This window comes from Helianthus annuus, chromosome 9 (assembly GCF_002127325.2).
Source record: "Helianthus annuus cultivar XRQ/B chromosome 9, HanXRQr2.0-SUNRISE, whole genome shotgun sequence".
In the NCBI taxonomy this organism is placed as follows: domain Eukaryota; kingdom Viridiplantae; phylum Streptophyta; class Magnoliopsida; order Asterales; family Asteraceae; genus Helianthus; species Helianthus annuus.
In genome coordinates this window covers 68,790,235-68,804,606 of record NC_035441.2, presented here as the reverse complement: position 1 = coordinate 68,804,606, position 14,372 = coordinate 68,790,235, and the positions used below count along the sequence as shown (strand labels likewise).

Sequence of the window (14,372 nt, the reverse complement as noted above, 5' to 3'; positions counted from 1 at the left end):
ATTCGGACACATAAACCCTCATCATACAAACCAAGCGTTTCACAGATCATCAAGATATTGCATATATAACAATCAGCATGAACCTATTGTCAATCCATAAACAATTAAACATTAGCGATAAACTAACCGATTCAAATGATAACTTCAGAGAATGGGAGTTGCCGTCGGCTTCACGAGAGAGAAGGAGGTGTCTAGGGTTCCCAGAGTGCTCTAATGTAACTGATCTAAGGGTTATATCGTAAACATGGTTGGGCCGGCCGAACAGTCTTGGGCCAAAGCCCGTTCCTGATGAAGCTCCCAAGCTTCGTCGAACTAATGGGCGCAGCGAAGGTTGGCGAAGGTTTCAAGCTTCGTGAAGCTTCGTCAAGTGGGTGTTGTGGCGAAGGTTTCAAGCTTCGTCGTGTGTTTAGGTGCGACGAAGGTTCCAATGTTCGCCGAGTATGTGTGGGTGGCGAAGGTTACTAATTACATCACAGAATCAAGTTTCACAATTTATATTAACTAACAACACATGGTTCACAGTTCAATATTTAGAATAGTTACATCCACATGTACCAAACATGAGCAAGTTATAGTGCAAAGAATTACAAAAATAAATCACGAAACAAGTAATGTGTCAAGTAAAAACCTTGGAAATTCGGGTTGTCACAAGTTCCTCCTAACTCATGTCAAGTGGTTCCTCAAACTCGAATGCCAAACAGGGGTTATCAAACGATAAGATCACAAGAATCTAAGGACTAAGGCATACTATCAACGCATGATAAAGTAAGCAAGCAATCCATGCCATCATGCTATAGTGATGAGTGTGTGTTCATATGTTTCGTCATAAGTAAATGTGTACTAGTCATTGTTGGTGCATCGAAAACGGTTCTACAGTCATGTAATGTTTGCAACAAGTGAGAAAGATGAATTGTTCGGTTATAGACTGGAGCTGAGTGTCATGGTCGTATTCACGTATTCAGAACTGTTCGGTTATAGACTTGTTTTACAAAAATGATTTAAAACCAAGTTCACTATAACCAGTGGCTCTGATACCAAACTGTCACACCCCCAAAATAACACGTGCGGGAACCTCCTCGAGGCATGTGACGTACCAGGATCTAGCCACCAATCACATTGAACTCATACATGATTTAAATAAAAACTTTCATTTATTAAAGTAGAGTATTACATTACATAAAGCATAACTCATCGTATTCAGCGGAAGCATAAATCATTTGTTAAATGTTACATAAACCGTATGAACCAAAACTATTAGACTCGTCTTGCGATCCCATGCTTTACGACCCATGACCGCTCCAGCATCCCAGACAGCAAGTTCCACATCCACACATACCTATAACCTGCGAGCATGCACACACGTGTATTAGACAACGCTGGTGAGTTCATAGTTTTACGAAAACGTTAGTTACCAAGTGTTTAGTTCCGTTCATTGATTACAATTCCGAAAGTAATGTTGATAATATCTCGATACTGAACAAGACGGCTCCTGATGTATGTTTTGCCCGTTCCCTAGTGCTCCTATCAAAACACTGGGCATGACTGGGTCATTAGTTCACACTTGTCCTCTCCGGTACGGGGTGAGGGTGCCAAACCTAAGTAGCGCTACTAACCAATACCCCGTTACCTCCCCGGTAACAAAAGATGGGAATTAAAAGTGACAGAGTGAGAATATTATCCAACATCCCAGTTTTACCCAAAAGACTTATCCTTCCCAGGGATACCCACTGACTGTTCCAACCACCGGGACGCATGCTCAAAAGTAATGAACTCACCTTAGATTGCTCAGTATGTTTCGTTACCCATTCAAAGTTGGTCAACCATACCCTGGTATGGTTATCAATATTAGTCAGGGTTTCGTATGCACGTATTTCATATATTAGTACACATAACTAACAAATAGCATGCCAGGTATCACATATTACATATCCAACATATGGCCTCGTGTAAAGGTTTATGCTAAACAACACAGTATTATTTTCCAACAAAACAGTTTGTACTCAATCATCTAAAACCTTAAAAATTAGAAACCACAAGTTGTGTACTTTTCTACCCATTAGAAATTAAAGCAGTATCATGTTTTTTTTAATATCATTCGAAATTTAAATAATTGACAGCATATGGTCAAATTGTACCTAAGCAATTGTCACAGAACAAGCACCCTATTATTGGTCATTCTTTCATTTCTAAATCAAGAATCAAAATGAAGTAGAACACTGTCAACACACGATCAAACACTATCAACCTTATGAGTGAAAGCCATGTTGCAATTAAACACTTTAACCACAAAAGGCCATCAACTCACATGTGCATTTTAAATAGCCATCTATGTTTTACCCCAATACTATGAAACTTCTATTATGAGTCCTCATTCAATAGTTCTTAGATATCAAAACAATCAACCCACATAATTCATACTTTAATTCACTAATCAATCACAGCCATGCCCTTTTATAGAGATCCTCAAATCTCGTTAATTAATAAACACCATTTATATTACATCAATAAACCTAATTTGTTCTAATACATACTTTCAAACCTTATGTTTACTAAACAGTTATTATACAAGAACTTTTCAACCAAGACCCAAAATAAATATAAACATTCAAAGGTTACACATTACTGGCCAACTAACCCACACGTTGAACAAACTATCTGCTGCCGTCATCGTTTCCGGCGTCGGCGCTACTGGTTCGTCGGATAACCACCACCAATCATCATTGTAACCTCAGCCGCTGCCCCCCTTTATTTATGTCTCTTCGGTCTCGAACCGCCACCATCAACTGCCTCTAGTCTTTATCATCGGACAAATACTACCGCCACTGCAGACGGCGGCGATACCGTCTTCCGCCGCTGCAGCTCGCCGGAATCGGCTCCGTCTCCACCTTTCTTCGTCTCTTTCTCTCTCTCTTCGACTGTTTTTACCTCTTATTTGATGATGAAGTCATCGATTAAGATAGGGGAGTGTGTGTGTGTCGTCGGCAGAAGGAGCCGTCGGAGCTCGCCGGAATCGGCTCCGGTGGTCGGGTTTCTCTGGTCGCACAAAAGAGGGAGGAGGGGTGCAGGAGTGTTGTGCGGCTGTTGATGTTTTTAGGGTTTAAAGGTTTGTGAGAGTGATGGGTGAGAGGGACATAAGAAGCTTATATAGTGTAGGATTTTCGGTTAGTTGGGTTGGGCCTAGCCCAAGTGCGTGAACCCATTGAGCGATTTTGCGTCCGGTTCAAATAGACTGGTCCGGGTTTAATTAAGTGAATGAACCTCTCGTCGTGGATTAATATTATTTCGCAACTAATAATAATAGTAATAATAATAATAATAATAATAATAACAATAAAAATAATAGTTTTACTGGTGACGAGAGTACGGGTTGTTACACTTCGTTTGCTGGAACTCTAGGTATTGACGTCTTAGACTCCGAAGTGTGATCACATCCACAACACTCTCGCAGCATACCGCGTATTACTCAATCGACTTGCTAGATCGATGGACAAAAGGGTGAGCGTAGTATTTTACCGACCTCAGTATTTGGATAACCCTAATTACCGGCAACAAACACCAGCAAATTGACTTCAATCGAATTCTTAACTCTAGTCAGCGGCTTATGGGAGTCAACTCTTACGAGCTAATCGGGACATAAGTGTGACACCTGTGTCACTTCAACCATCAAACAAATACCAATGTTGGACCGTCGTGTGACCCTAAATAGTCAGTATGAGTAGTTCATCATCAAATACAAAGGCGGAATCAATGTAAAAGATGTCAACACAGCTTCTTCCGTTCTAATCTTTCTCTATTACTGATTTCCTGAGCTTGTACACGTTCAAATGACAAACGGACAACACCTCGACTCGGAACATATGACCTAATTCCGCTCCAAATGACACAACAACACACATATATATAGAGTACCTGATTCCGCTTGAAACATCTTCAAGCGAAACCTGATTTCGCTCCAAACAAGTTTAAGAGAAATCATCATGTAAGTTTCAAGCGGAATTATAAACATCTGATTTCGCTTGAAATGACCTAGTGTCATTTCAAGCGGAATTACCTCTAATTCACACTTTCTTGATTTCTGAACCCTAATCTATCTAGTTCTAGACATAAGACTCGATAAAGACGAAGTTAACAGACACTAGATGCACCAACAGACTCCCCCTTGGATGTTGACGAAGTCTTCGGCGTCGAGTCTTTAGTCTTTGTCTCTTTCCAATTTGATTTGGCATTGTAAAAGCTTCCTTCAATCTTCTATCTTCAATCTCCCCTTTGCATATTGATCCAGAATTCTGACTCCCCCTTTTGCAGACTCCCCCTCTCGGTATGCTGGGACTCGAATTTCTGGTTCAAACTTTAACATTGTGTTGCCATGGGGGTGTTGAATCCTGTTTCCTGTTTCTCAAACATATAACATTACAATCCATACAAACTTAACAATTTTCAACTGTTCATCAGTTTTAGAAATCCACTTAAGTATTCAGGTCCAAATTAATGACCCTGATTACTCAATTAATCTACTAAGTCCAACTTAATGACCTTGGTTGATCTGTGACAAAACAAAGTGATTTTTGTTCAAGTATTTTCAAACATTTTCTGAAAATTACAAGTTTTAAGCTAATGAACTTGTTTTAACTTTGAAACTTTCCAGTACAATCATAGTTAGCTCCAAACTCATCATCCAGCTAGAATCTTCCTGCATCTGCTCCAGACTGTGAATCCGTAGATCAGCTTTCCACTTTAGTTTGTCGGAAAATAAAGCAGAAAAAAAAATCTTTTTGGATTTTTATAAAGATTCTAAACTAGAAAGCGATAAAATCTTTTTGAGCTTTTTGACTTTAAGAAACAGAAATAAAAATGTAGTAAAAGTAAACTATTTACAAACATATTTTTGGTGAGCGTGTTAGGGAATCATATTAGCTATCAGATAAGTTACGAGTACCGTTAAGCTTTAATTACATATTCAGATTTAAACAATTCACTTAGATTGTCGATATGCTGATCCACTTAAATTCTCACACAATTTTCAATCTGTTCAGGATACGAATTAGATGAATTAAGAACTTAAACTCATTCATGTGTCCCACCTCTTGAATATACTCCCATATCCAGATCCCAATATTCAGTCTTACAGGTGAGTATACCACAGATGATATCTGTAAAGGGTTAGATGCGAAACCCTGAGAGCTCAGGTTGTCACACCCCGGCCGCGTATAACATGCAACCGCGGCGGAAACGCCGGGGAGTGTTGGGACAAAATTAATTGTTTCATAACCATGGAAATTAAAGTTACATTTTATTTATTAAACAAGCGTAATACATTGTCTTAAACAGGAAAACAAAGAGTTCGTGACATAATTAAACTAGTCTATCTTCATTTTTAGTCTCTAAGGCACAGGTCCGCCCTAGGGTCATGATTATCATCCTATGGAACAGCTCCTGAAAACACATGTGAAAGTAGGTACGTCAGCATAAAAATGCATGTGAGATACATAGGTTTTGTGAAAGTGGGATTCATGACTTGAGTTTAAAGAAACGTTTAATAACAGTCAGTCATGAACCTTGTAATTTGTTTTGTTTTGTAAATCGTATGAAAAACGATAAGATCAGATGATATGTATAAATAAGAGAATAATGTAAGGTTAAATGAATAACCTAGAAAAAAAATGAGTTTGTATAAGATAAGTTGTTTGTAAAAACAATGTCTTATGAAGAACATGTTATTTGTGTAAAATGTGATATGTCTAAACTGAAATGATTTAGATAACGCTACGATATGTATTATTATACAAGCATTTATATATAGGAAGTACCAGCGCCGTATCCACCATGTTTGTATCATATTACATACGCCACGTTACTCAAACCATTTACCCAAACCAACTACCATGTAAATTGTTCATGTATAAACCAATTGTCAAGTGTTATTGTGTAAACCATATCGAAATGTCTATGTTCAATGTAAACCACCAAGTATGTATATCAATGTCAAAATGTTTATGTTTAATGTAGATCATGTAATGTGTACCCAAAATATATCTTGTATGGTAAGTGAGATGTATCAACTAAACCATATGTAAAATGCACAAAACAAGGTATTGAAGTAAAACATGGTTTAAATCAATGTTATGTTTTGTGGAACAATGCATGCTATACTGATACAACATTTATGCGGTATTGTGAAAATGCATACATCCAAGCCTTGAGACTATGGCGATAAACCCTTAAACAAATTAAAGGTTTATCTAAGTTATGTATATCGAATTCGGTCATTCCTTCCAATCCAAACAAACCCAGGATTTCCATGTTTAAACAAACCAAATGTCATACCAAGATGAAAGCATGTGATGTAAGTAATTGTACTAAGTATGCACACAATGGGCATAAATAGCATGAAATGTAATGTGAAACAATGTACTAAGTACGCACACAATGGGCATGCATAGCATGAAATGTAATGTAAAGCAATGTACCAAGTATGCACACAATGGGCATACATGGCATGAAATGTAATGAAATCATGTACTATAATGTACTAACGAACATAGCAGGTATATGATGTGAAAACATGGAAAGCATGAAAGTAACAAGTAGGCACATGTGTTTCACCCCAACATGTTTGGAAAACAGTAAAAGAGGGGTCTATGTACTCACATAGACACCTTGAAAACATGTAAAAGATGGGGTTCTATGTACTCACCTGAGATTGCTTTGTAGTTCTTGTATAACAACCAAATAATGCTAGAGATCACGGATATCAAACGGCACCTAATATGTAGCTATATTAATATACCGGACCAAAATCGGAAGGATCGGATAGTATGCGGGTTCGTAAACCAAACGAGTATGGAGACTCGTGTAATATGGTTTAACAGAGCCTTTATACTAAAATGAAACCTAACCTAAGTGCTTACTACCCATTACGACCCGTTTAGGTAGTTTATGCTACCTTAACGCGTCGTTCGCGTAGAACGCGTTTGGAACGCCTAACATCGTGACCATAAGTTATAACCTCGGAAGGTTACAGCTAGGGTCACCTAATGTGTTTGGTCGGATCCTAATGATCGACCAAATGGGTCGGGTTCGAAAGTATAAGCGATGGTTTAGATCGCTTACCTTACGACCCTATATAAGCACTATACTAAAAGTGACGAGCTAAGCATGTTAGAACATACTTAACTAAGTTTAGAAAACGGGTTTGGCATCAAAACAAACGGCTTTGATGCTCACGAGTAGTTTGGTTACAAAATACACAATGCGCATTTTGGCCGAAACTACGACTCGTCACTGAGCCTAGAACGTGGTAATCAGTAGGTATAGTCGCCATGGACTATAACCATCGTGATCACGCTCACGTTATGAAGTTCCAATGAAGGCTGGTCAACGCAGAAAGTCAAACAAAGTTTGACTTTAGCACTAGAAAGCGATTAAAAGAACGAAAGAACACTTACGAAGGGTCCCCGAAAGCTAAACTTGATCCAGGAGCTCAGGTATGAAGCAATGGCATCAACTTAGAGCTCTTTGATCAGTTTTGTGGGTTTTAACACAAATGGGGGGGGGTATTTATAGGAAAAGCAATGCCGTTAGGATCGTTTCTTGAATATCGTGCCACGATCTTATGCGTACACTTGTCAAGATGTTGTGGTGGCTCAAAATGACCCTAACTCTACAGATTGTGAAAGGGCATTGCCCTTTGGAGTGTTTGAAAGGCCAAGTTTTGCAAGAAAACAAAGTTTCTGCAACTGTAGGGGCCACGCGGCCCGCGTCAGGATCAGACAAAACTCAGGCGGGCCGCCTGGGCATGTCTGATCTGCACATACTTTCAGAAATGGCAGTTTTGGTCCCTATTGCATGTTTAAGCCATTTCCGACACTTCTAAGGCCCATAAAGCCAACTTTAAGGCCCTAAAATGATGCCTAAGCATTGTGGACATGAAACATGCTCAAAAAATATGTCGGATGTTGGTTCGTTTGGCCGTACGATCGCGATGTTCGGTTAATTACGACGGAATGCGCATAAGCGCGAAAAACGATCCAAATGACGCGACGAATGGATTTTTCTCATGCCAAACACTAAGGCATAATATTATAATGCTTACATAAATTTTTGGATGTCCAGATGTATTCAGAACGTAAATTATGCGCGAAAGTGCAAACTTGTGCACTTAATGACACTTTTAGCCCCTGAATGATCCAAAAGTTTGTTTTAGCATACCAAACCCCTCAAAGCCTATTTCTCAGCTATGTAAAGGATATTTATGGTATGTTTAACTTATGGACATGTTCCGGAATGTTCGTTACAGTTCGAATTGGCATACTTTCGCAGTTTGTCAAATTTAGTCCCTGTAAGCGAATTAACTTGTTTTTGCCATACCAAGGCCTTCAAAACTTATTTCTAAGTTATGTAAAGGTTATTTAAGGTATGTTGAGTATATGTTGATGTTCCGGAGTATTTTTCGCATTAAACTGAGTACGTTTACGCACCAGTTTGCGTATAATTCTCCAGAAAGCGATGCAGAGTTTGAAATTGAACAAAAGTCAAAACATGAAAAATGTAAAACACAACCAAACAAACATTGGGATAAAATAACATTGTTTTATTGATAACTGAACTGTTCACAATCATTACAAGCACAAATGTTACACAGGTCAGAACTTCCGTTCAGTAGAGAGATGACTGTTCGACTTTAGGTGTGTCCCCTTTAGAGGATCTTTTGTTTCAACAGCACATGATTAGCATTTTTCAATGTTTCATCATTTTTTATGCTGAGGGTGGTGCTATATTTCAAGCAAGGCAGAAAGTATTATACGGGGACTAGGCCATTGCTTCCGCAAAATCAGAAGTCCCGGGATAATACCCCAGATATCATTGAGTATAAAGACCTAGTATTTCAGAAAGAGGGACCTTTCAAACAAGATTTCAGGGGTTACCTATATATCGAAGTAGTGTTCCCCACGAAGTAAACAAGTTTGAATTTTTATGTTTATATCCCGAATAAACCTACTAAATGTGTAAAAACCTATCGACACATCCTCAGCGAGACTGTTTAACTCTTTAAACTATACAAATCTTTAGCATACCGTAACTGTCAAGCCGATATACTATCATTTTCCCTTTTCACACAAGCTCTTTTTCAATTTTCTATTGTTTTTGAATTTTGAAATTTTCTCATGTTTTTGGATTTTTGAATTTTTTACTGTTTTTGTATTTTCTGAAAATATACTAACTCCCCCTAAATACCAAAACAAGTAAAAAATCGACAATCCATTGTAGATTGCTTTTCAGCATCTTCAATAGTATCTTCCACATCAACGCCAAGAATTTCCTCCGACACCGATAAAAGCTTCATACCATTCAATTTTAAAAGATATTTAAAACGTATTTTATCAAAAGCTTTGGTATGTAAATCAGCTTTCTATTCGTCAGTGTGGATTTTCTCAATTCGTATCAACTTCTTCTCGAAGCAATCTCGGATGAAGTGATGACGAATTTCTATGTGTTTCGTTTTAGCGTGATGTATTGGATTTTTCGTAATATTTATAGCTGCCTCATTATCAACATAAATCGGAGTAGTAAGAAATTGCAAACCGTAGTCGCGCATCTGTTGCTGGATCCACAAGATCTGAGAACAGCAGCTGCTAGCAGATACATATTCTGCTTCACATGTGGATAGAGCCACAGAGGTTTGCTTCTTACACTGGCAGGTGACCAAACGAGGTCCGAAAAACTGACAACCCGACATTGTTGATTTTGCATTAACTTTGCAGCACCCGAAATCCGAATCGGAATACCCTTCGAGCGTAAAGTCGCCATCATGTGGATACCACAACCCCAGCGATGGAGTTCCTCTCAGGTAGCGTAATATCCTTTTCACAATTATCATATGCGAAGCTCTCGGGTTAGATTGAAATCTTGCTGTGAGGCACGTTGGATACATGATATCGGGTCTTGAAGCTGTCAAGTACATTAGCGAATCGATCATGGAACGATACATTGTTTCATCTACCTTCTCTCCGGTGAGATCAGGGTTTATCCCATGGTTCTTTGCTAATGGGGTGAAAGCTGGAGTAGAACCTGACATCCCAAATTTCTCTTGAATATCATGAACGTACTTCGTCTGATGTATGAAAATTCCTTTAGGTAGTTATTCAACCTGAAGACCTAAAAAAAATTTCATCTCACCCATCGATGACATTTCGAATTTCTGCTTCATAACTTGTTCAAAGTCTTAGCATAATTCTTCATTTGTAGACCCAAATATGATGTCGTCCACGTATATCTGAACAATCAGAAGATGACCATCGACTATCTTGGTGAAGAGAGTGGCATCCACTTTTCCACGAATGAAGCTGTTGGCTAGTAGGTATTGAGACAATGTCTCGTACCAAGCTCTCGGGGCCTGGTGTAAACCATACAGCGCTTTGTCCAGCAAATAAACCTTGTCTTTGTGGATTGGGTCGGTGAAGCCCAGTGGCTGTCTGACATATACCTCCTCTTTTACCTTCCCATATAGAAAAGCCGATTTGACATCTAACTGAAAGTCTTTAAAATTTTTCCACGACGCAAAAGCTAAGAAGATCCTAATAGCCTCAAGTCTAGCAACAGGAGCATACACTCCAGTAAAATCTATTCCCTCATGCTGACTAAAGCCCTGGACAACGAGTCGAGCTTTGTTTCGAACAACAACCCCTCAATCATCTCTCTTGCATTTAAAAACCCATTTTATGTTAATCTTCCTGTGACCATCAGGCAAGTCTACTAACTTCTACACTCCCGACTTTTCAAACTGACTCAACTCTTCTTGCATAGCATTGACCCAAGAATCTTCAGTTAGCGCCTCTTTATAAGTTCGTGGTTCAATCTGCGAAATAAAACAACTTAGTGAAAACTCAGTTTGTAAAGGTGCTACTGTAGAATAAAAACAAGTAAGCCCTTGGTCAATTTGACGTCTAGTGTGAATGCCTGATTGTAACTCTCCAATGATCAACTCCTCTGGATGGTATGAAAGAGTTCTTGGCATCACTTCGCCTGGAACATCTACTTCACCTTCCAAATTTGTAACATTTTGGTTTGCATCGTGTTCACTGACAGGATTTGTTTGACTTGAAATCTGGATCTGCTCCCCCTCAGAATCTGAATCACCATGATCAAAAATTGGTCTATCCTCAGATTCTTGATTTTCATTAACTGGCGTCTGATTACCAAGAGCAACTTCTGAAGATTGTTGTAAATCATCATGTTCACCAGCATTACTTAGATCGGCTTCATTATCATTCGAAGTTTGTCGTGGTCGCCTAGAATATGCAGCTGGAAACTTCTCCTGCGATGATTCATACTCCCTCAGAATATCCAATTCATCAAAGAAATCTTCTTCTTCTTCTGGTTCTTCCATCATGTCAAACGAATCCCACAAAGTATCGTAGTTAAAACATCATGAATCTCCAGGATTCTGCGGGGGCATTGTATGACCTTGACATTCAACATTGTGAACTTCAATAATCCACTTCAGACTTGGAACAAAGACTCGTCGTAATGGACTTGCATAACCAATGAATATTCCCTCTATACTCTTCGGACCAAACTTTCCAAAAGGCTCTAGAACAGTACAGGGTGACCCAAACGGTTCAAGATATTTTATATTTGGTTTGCGGTTATTGATCAACTCAAAGCATGTTTTGTTGAATTTCTTGACAGTGAGAACTCTGTTGAGCGTATAGCAAGTGGCTGCAACTGCTTCTGCCCAAAAATTTATCGGTAGTTTTGAATCAGCAAGCATTGTTCTGGCCATTTCGATTAGTGTCCTGTTTTGGCGTTCTGCTACTCCATTCTATTGTGGAGTGTACGGAGCACTAAACTCTTGCAATATACCTCTTTCTTCACAAAACTCTTCCATCTTGTTGTTCTTGAATTCAGTACCATTATCACTCCTGAGTTTCTTGATTCGTCTCTGGTACAGATTTTCAATTTTCCTGAACAACGCCATCAAACTGTCAAACGTTTCATCTTTTGACTTTAAGAATGATACCCACGAAAATCTTGAGTAATCATCAGTAACTACAAGACAATAGAGATCTCCTGTAATACTTTTGACATTCACAGGACTAAAAAGATCCATGTGAAGTCTCTCCAGAGGTCTTGAGACTGAATTAACTTGCTTTTTAGGGTGTGACTTCTTCTGCTTGTGTTTGATGCAGCTAATGCACTCCCCCTCAAGATGAAAACCTTTTATATGAACACCAGTAACTAAGTCGATATGCACCAGGTGATTCATTTTTTGTTGGTGAATGTGGCCCATCTTTCGATGCCACAATTTTGATTCTTTCTCAGTTGCTCTTGACATAAAAACAGTGAGCCTGACCCGTGGTTGTAGTTGCTACACTCATATCTAACATGTACAGATCATTGACTATTGGTGCTCTCATGATAATCCATTCTTCGGGAACAACAAATCCTGGTTTCAAGATCAAACATTCTTTGTCTGTGAAATGTGTTGTGTACATTCTGTCACAGATTTGAGATTGTTCATAAGATTATTCTCCAGCTCAGCGATGTAATTAACTCTTTCAAACGTAACAATCCCATTGGATAACGTTCCTTCTCCAATAATCCTACCACCTTGATTGCCTGCAAACCCAACATAACCTCCATTGAAATTCCTAACATCATACAACAAAGCTATCTTCCCCGTCATGTCCCGAGAAGCTCCACTATCCATAATCCATCGCAAAACGGATCTCGGAAGCTCCTGCACATACCACAAACACTCAGTTAGATTTGGATGCTACCCAAGCCTCTTTTGACTCAGGTAGATCAATTTTGATGTGAGATTTTGTAGTGTAAAGTGGCGGAAAATTTTTGTCATTCATTTTTAGGCTTTCTTCAGACCCAACCTCAACCTTTTTATATAGAAAAAACTCATCTTTTTGAGGTTGACCAGATGGTTGGTCTTTCTTTTGAACATCTTTCTTTTCAGAATTTTGCATTTCTTTCTCAAGTTTCACATCGTAATCCAAAGGAACATTCATCTTTACTAGTGTGGTAGAAGATGGTTGTTTTTGAATCTCAGAAACCTTTGGTTTTGGAGAAATTGTTTTCTTTTCAACAACTTTCGGCTTCCATGTTTGTTGAGGTGATGCAACCCGTTTATAAAATTTGTCATTTTTAGTTACCACATTCTTAACAGGTTCGGTTTTGTCTTTGATGTTTTCATTTTTCAAAACCTTTTTCTCAACAACCAATGGAGCTTTTCCTTTCCCATCAACTTTCCTTTTTAGAATCTCAACAACTTCAGTCTTAGGCTTCAAGTTGGTACACACTCATGCAATATGTCCAACTTGATTACATTTAAAGCATGTTCGGGTGTCAACTACCCGACTTGTGCCTTCAGACTGAGGCTGTGAGGCCTTTTTCTCAAAGAACTCTTTGTTTGATTTTGAAAATATTTTTAATTCTTCATTAGAAAGTGAACTTGAACTTGTCACAAACACTTTCTTCTCAACAAACCTTCTGTTTTGACCATTCTTTTTCTGATAAGTCTTACCACCCTGATATCCACCCGACCATTTGTTTTGATTGTTGTTATAAAAACCTGGTGGAACAACAGGCTTCTTGTAGTAAGCTTTATCTTTTTCAAAATTCATTTGACTTTTTGTGTGATTTAAATTGTTCACTTCTGACAGATCAACTTCAATCAATTTGAACACGTTTGTCAGTTTAGCAACATTTACATTCTCCAGCGGAAACTCAGAATCCGAAAACAACTTATCCGAACCCAACATCTTGTACATGAAAAGATTTGGTTCTTCATTTAAATTGTTTTTGGATTGTGGTTTCGGAATGTATTTGTCCAAGAAATATTCATCTTCCTCAGTAGTGTCACTTTCAGATTTAAAAACATTCTCAACTACACTTTTCACCACTTCAGTTTGGACACTATCCTCATTGGAAGATGAAGTGAACGTGACATCAATCGTGTCCGGAAGTTTCACTTCATTAGCATCTTCATCATTAACCAACCCTGATTGTTTTTTCGAATAATTGTTTAGAACTGGTGGTGGAACTTGATGATACCCCACCCCTGTTCCATCAGAGAATACATCTTCGCCTGCTTTGTTTTTCCCGATAGGTTTGGGAACAATGTGTTGCAAAACAAAGCTTGCGGAATTGTAACTGGTCAATTTCAGATTGATGCGCTCACTCTCAATCTTAGCTTCTTCAAACTGAAGCTTCAACTTAGCAATCTCATCCAGTTGCTTGTTGATTTGTTCTTCTTTGTGTCTAAGAACTCCAGTTAAATGCTCATTTTCTTTTCTTGTTTTACTGTTTCGTTCATCAGCTTCTTGAATCGTTTGTTTTAACTTGTTAAAATTTTCTGAGAG

At 38.5% G+C, this 14,372-nt stretch overlaps 1 long non-coding RNA gene across 1 annotated transcript; it reads right to left on the bottom strand.

Moving 5' to 3' along the window:
- Positions 1-1,129: 1,129 nt before the first annotated feature.
- On the bottom strand, positions 1,130-1,448 carry LOC110874407. The gene is made up of 2 exons (XR_002555922.1): positions 1,413-1,448; positions 1,130-1,343 (listed from the first exon to the last, which is right to left on the bottom strand). It is a non-coding gene; the product is annotated as an uncharacterized LOC110874407 (long non-coding RNA).
- Between the last annotated feature and the right edge of the window lie 12,924 nt (positions 1,449-14,372).